The sequence below is a fragment of the Nerophis lumbriciformis genome, linkage group LG34 (genome assembly GCF_033978685.3).
Source record: "Nerophis lumbriciformis linkage group LG34, RoL_Nlum_v2.1, whole genome shotgun sequence".
Classification (NCBI taxonomy): Eukaryota; Metazoa; Chordata; class Actinopteri; order Syngnathiformes; family Syngnathidae; genus Nerophis; species Nerophis lumbriciformis.
Window position 1 is genome coordinate 19,641,791 of NC_084581.2, and position 6,000 is coordinate 19,647,790.

Here is a 6,000-nt window from a genome sequence, read left to right on the forward strand (position 1 = left end):
CGAATTCTTCGTCTTCGGTGTCCGAATTGAAAAGTTGCGCAAGCGTGGTATCCAAAATGGCCGGTTCCGTCTCGTCGAAGTCATCGGAGTCAGTGTCGCTGTTGTTCTGTGAATCCTGCCTTCCGGAAAGCTCGGACCACAGTTGTGACCGAAATATCTGCCCAGGCATTTACGATCCACTGGCAAATGTTGGCGTATGTCGTCCGGCGCTGTCTGCCCGTCTTAGTGAAGGTGTGTTCGCCTTCGGAGCTGTGTGAAAAAAGCCACCCGGCCTCTTCGCGTAAACTTCCCTTAACCACTCGCTCATCTTTTCTTCATCCATCCATCCCTTCGAGTTAGCTTTTATGATGACGCCGGCTGGAAAGGTCTCTTTTGGCAAGGTCTTCCTTTTGAATATCACCATGGGTGGAAGTTAGCATGGCAAGCTAGAACCACAGTGAAGGATGACTTCTCATTCCCTGTGGTGCGAATATTCACCGTACATGCTCCCGTTCCACAGTGCGGTTCACAGGAATATCAGTTGCTGTGAAATACGGTAGTAATCCGTGTGCGGATGGAGAGATTGCGTCTTTTTATGAACCGGATCCTTGTCGCTTAGTAGGAGCCATTTTGTGGTCTTTACAGATGTAAACAGGAAATGAAACGTACGGTGATATCCGCACGTTTTTTCTTCTTCTTCCGGGGGCGGGTGGTTGCTTACAGTAGAAGAAGAAGCGCTTCCTGTTCTATGGGGGCGGGTGCTTTCCTTGGCGGTTGCTTGCGTAGAAGAAGAAGCGCTTTCTGTTCTACCGGGAAAAAAGATGGCGGCTGTTTACCGAAGTTGCGAGATCGAAACTTTATGAAAATGAATCGTAATAAAGCGCACCGGGTTATAAGGCGCACTGTCAGCTTTTGAGAAAATGTGTGGTTTTTAGGTGCGCCTTATAGTGCGGAAAATACGGTAAACCAGAATGTTCTGTTGGCATTCCAAAAGTCCACAAGAAAACACAGCAGAAGTCACGAAAGTGCCACCCCTTGTCGCACAGTCCCAAAGGGTCCCGAACCAAAAGGCAAACAAAATAAATAATCTAAAGACTCCCTATCTCAGACGTATCCTGTTTTTCAACATACGGTTATTATTATGGTGTGTGCACAAATACCCCAAAATGGCACCTATAAGGATACATATCATTTGGTGTTTTGTTTCGCAATATTTATACAAAACCAACTTTTCTTACCTAATGGTACCTGCTGATGTGTACGTGTAGTCCCGAAAATGTGTGTGCGTCCGCCATTGTAGTTTGCGCTGTAGCAGGGCCGGCCCGTGGCATAGGCCGTATAGGCAAATGCTAAGGGCGCTGTCCATCAGGGGGCGCCACGCCAGTGCCACAAATCCATCCATCCATCCATCCATCCATCCATCTTCTTCCGCTTATCCGAGGTCGGGTCGCGGGGGCAGCAGCCTAAGCAGGGAAGCCCAGACTTCCCTCTCCCCAGCCACTTCGTCCAGCTCCTCCCGGGGGATCCCGAGGCGTTCCCAGGCCAGCCGGGAGACATAGTCTTCCCAACGTGTCCTGGGTCTTCCTCGTGGCCTCCTACCGGTCGGACATGCCCTAAACACCTCCTTAGGGAGGCGCTCGGGTGGCATCCTGACCAGATGCCCGAACCACCTCATCTGGCTCCTCTCGATGTGGAGGAGCAGCGGCTTTACTTTGAGCTCCCCCCGGATGACAGAGCTTCTCACCCTATCTCTAAGGGAGAGCCCCGCCACCCGGCGGAGGAAACTCATTTCGGCCGCTTGTACCCGTGATCTTGTCCTTTCGGTCATAACCCAAAGCTCATGACCATAGGTGAGGATGGGAACGTAGATCGACCGGTAAATTGAGAGCTTTGCCTTCCGGCTCAGCTCCTTCTTCACCACAACGGATCGATACAGCGTCCGCATTACTGAAGACGCCGCACCGATCCGCCTGTCGATCTCACGATCCTCTCTTCCCTCACTCGTGAACAAGACTCCGAGGTACTTGAACTCCTCCACTTGGGGCAAGATCTCCTCCCCAACCCGGAGATGGCACTCCACCCTTTTCCGGGCGAGAACCATGGACTCGGACTTGGAGGTGCTGATTCTCATCCCAGTCGCTTCACACTCAGCTGCGAACCGATCCAGTGAGAGCTGAAGATCCTGGCCAGATGAAGCCATCAGGACCAAATCATCTGCAAAAAGCAGAGACCTAATCCTGCAGCCACCAAACCGGATCCCCTCAACGCCTTGACTGCGCCTAGAAATTCTGTCCATAAAAGTTATGAACAGAATCGGTGACAAAGGGCAGCCTTGGCGGAGTCCAACCCTCACCGGAAACGTGTCCGACTTACTGCCGGCAATGCGAACCAAGCTCTGACACTGATCATACAGGGAGCGGACCGCCACAATCAGACAGTCCGAAACCCCATACTCTCTGAGCACTCCCCACAGGACTTCCCGAGGGACACGGTCGAATGCCTTCTCCAAGTCCACAAAGCACATGTAGACTGGTTGGGCAAACTCCCATGCACCCTCAAGGACCCTGCCGAGAGTATAGAGCTGGTCCACAGTTCCACGACCAGGACGAAAACCACACTGTTCCTCCTGAATCCGAGGTTCGACTATCCGGCATAGCCTCCTCTCCAGTACACCTGAATAGACCTTACCGGGAAGGCTGAGGAGTGTGATCCCACGATAGTTAGAACACACCCTCCGGTTCCCCTTTTTAAAGAGAGGAACCACCACCCCGGTCTGCCAATCCAGAGGTACTGCCCCCGATGTCCACGCGATGCTGCAGAGTCTGCAGTGCCACAAATGTTGGAGAAAAAAAAAAAAAAAAAAAATTGTAGGTACTCCATCCATCCATCCATTTACTTCTAAATACAAAAAAAAATCCCACGTTAATTAAAATGCAAAGTAAAGCCTATTTAATAGAAATATTATTTGTTACAACATTATGATTCGGCAATTGCTAATCAATAAATAGCTAGTTCTGTTTTAACGTCGGGTTAATATTGTGGAGGGGGCTAAATTGTTATGGAAAATAATAATGTAACGTTAGGTAATTACAGTACTCCCACCTTACATTCCTCAGGGACATTTGTATTAGATCTTTTAAGCAGGTGTTTTTTGTTTACATTGTTATTGCCTTCTGGTTAGCTAATGTTTGCCCTGCAGGTAATAGTCACTTTTCCACCCCTTTATATATTAGGTATAGTTGTAAGTAAAAAAAAAAGGTCAAAGACAAAGCTATTCGGGTTCTTGTGAGTATATACACTTCCCTGCCGATGTGGGGGGGCGCCACCTAAAATCTTGCCTAGGGCGCCAGATTGGTTAGGGCCGGGCCTGCGCTGTAGTCACGTCACTCAGCTCCTTCTTTTTCTCTATTCACTTGTTTTGGGGTATTCATCCTCCGCTATTGCCATTTGTAGTACAAATTAGCATACCGTTCTAACTTATATCTGTCAGTAGACTCCATGTGGAAGCGCTAACAACTACCGGTACAACAAAGATGACGGGGAGAAGACACTGTCAATGTGGAGCCACGTAAATAAAATAACAAAACAGCGCATCCTGAAGAGACGGTCAGAAAGCGGCTGTAAGATTTTCTGTAAAACCTACTATCAAAATGACTATGTGTCGCAGGCTGAAGCAAATCTTCGTTGACAGAAATGTTTACATTTTATATTTATTCTACACATTTTTACAACAAAAGAAACCATTCGTAAATCAGAGGCTACTCAGAAGGTGAGAAAACTCCTAGAAATGACTAGCTTTTAATGGCCAAAGTTATAGATGTGTGTGTCCAAGTTAAAGGAAACGGCAGGCTGTCTTCTTCTACAAACCCCGTTTCCATATGAGTTGGGAAATTGTGTTAAATGTAAATATAAATGGAATACAATGATTTGCAAATCCTTTTCAACCCATATTCAATTGAATGCACTACAAAGACAAAATATTTGATGTTCAAACTCCTAAACTTTTTTTTTTTTTTGCAAATAATAATTAACTTAGAATTTCATGGCTGCAACACGTGCCAAAGTAGTTGGGAAAGGGTGTTGTGATCCGCTGCCCGGATCATATTTTTTATTTACGTTTTCAAGATACTTGTGTTTTTGGTTAGTTTTGGACTCCTTGAGTACCTGTTTTGTACACCCGAGTTTGTTGCCATGGCTGCTTATTATTTTCACCTGCCGCGTTTGTTCCCGACACGCACCTGTTTGTCATCACTGACATTATTATTTAAGTCTGTCCTCCCTGTCATTCGTTCTGGCTTCGTAGTTTGTTTTCGTGCAACAGTTGACGACTTTTGTTCCGGCTCTGTACCTGTTAGCTTCCATGCTAAATTCCTTTTTTTACCTTCTAGCTCCCATGCTAGCTCTTTTAGTTTTTGCCTTATGTGCTATGAGCACCCTTTTCTTTTTTCCAGTATAAGTTATTTATTAAAATAAATACTTTCTTACCTGCACGCTGTGTCTGACGCCCGTCTGCATTCCTGAGAGAACGAACCCCGCATCACAATGCGCCCCGGTCGTCACAGTACGAAGCCAGCAAAAAGTTATTTCGCTACGGGCTTGACGGAGGTGGATGAAGGTGCGTGGATGGTCCTCCGAGCGATGGAAGCAGAGACGCTCTGCTGTTCTCCAGATGAGGAGATGATATGGGGACCTGGAGGTGTTCTGGTCCCGATCGACTCCATCTGGCCCGGGGAGGTCCGCTCTCAGCCCGCTCGCACGCGTCAGCGAAGGCGGAAGTCGCACAAGACGGCTTCAGCTCGCGACAGAGACGCGCCACCCCCGCAATTCTTCCCTCCGGAACACAGCCAACCAGCCCATGATTCCCCTCCGCCGATGTTTGGTAATCCCATCACTCACTTTGCCAAACAGTTCACTGATTGGGCTGTCAGTCAGCTGGAGACCCGCGCGGATGACGTCATCCCGTCCACTGGTGATGACGTCATAGACGAAGACATTTTTTTAAATTCAGTCAATTCTTTCTGTCAGCCGCCTCCAAATGACTTTAATTCAACAATTAAATACTATCAGGACATTTTTGTTAATTATAAGTCTAGTCAGTACCAGTCACATTCTGGTTTTCAAGCTCCGCCCCCAATTACTTTGGCCCCACCCCCTAGGGCTCAAACTCCGCCCACTCCTCTGTTTTCTCCCTCCTGGTCATCCCGACAGTCCCATATTGGGGAGATGAATAGACAATTTGGACATTTAAAAGGGGAGGAGCCTACCTCCTCCTTCCCACCCCTAAAGACTGTTCCAGACTGCACAAGACGCGTCTGGGATTCGCTTCTTGAGGGGGGGGCTAGTACTGGGTGCTTTGCTAGTGGGCGGGCACAGCAGCACCCAGCCAAGCCCAAACCTCCATGCCGACCTCCGCCACCAGATCTTCGGCGTGCTAAGCCACAACCTCCTGCTCCAAGGCTGGTTCCCACACCAGCGCCGACTCAACGGCTGGTTCCCACACCAGCGCCGGCTCCAAGGCTGGTTCCCACACCAGCGCCGGCTCCAAGGCTGGTTCCCACACCAGCGCCGGCTCCAAGGCTGGTTCCCACACCAGCGCCGGCTCCAAGGCTGGTTCCCACACCAGCGCCAGCTCCAAGGCTGGTTCCCACACCAGCGCCGGCTCCAAGGCTGGTTCCCACACCAGCGCCGGCTCCAAGGCTGGTTCCCACACCAGCGCCGGCTCCAAGGCTGGTTTCCGCACCAGCACCGACTCCAAGTCTGGTTTCCGCACCAGCACCGACTCCAAGTCTGGTTTCCGTACCAGCACCTGTTTCCACGGCAACGACAACGACAGCCCGGACGCCCGCCACTCTGACGCCACCATCAACCCTGGTGGTCCTGCAAACAACATCCTCTCCACCTCCTGCTCCATCGCTGCAAAGCACACGAAACCCCGCAGTGACCGACCAAGTAAAAAGGGCATTGCACCAACAGGCCAAACAACTTGGACAACAGGAGGAACAGTTTGGCGTTCTTGGGGCT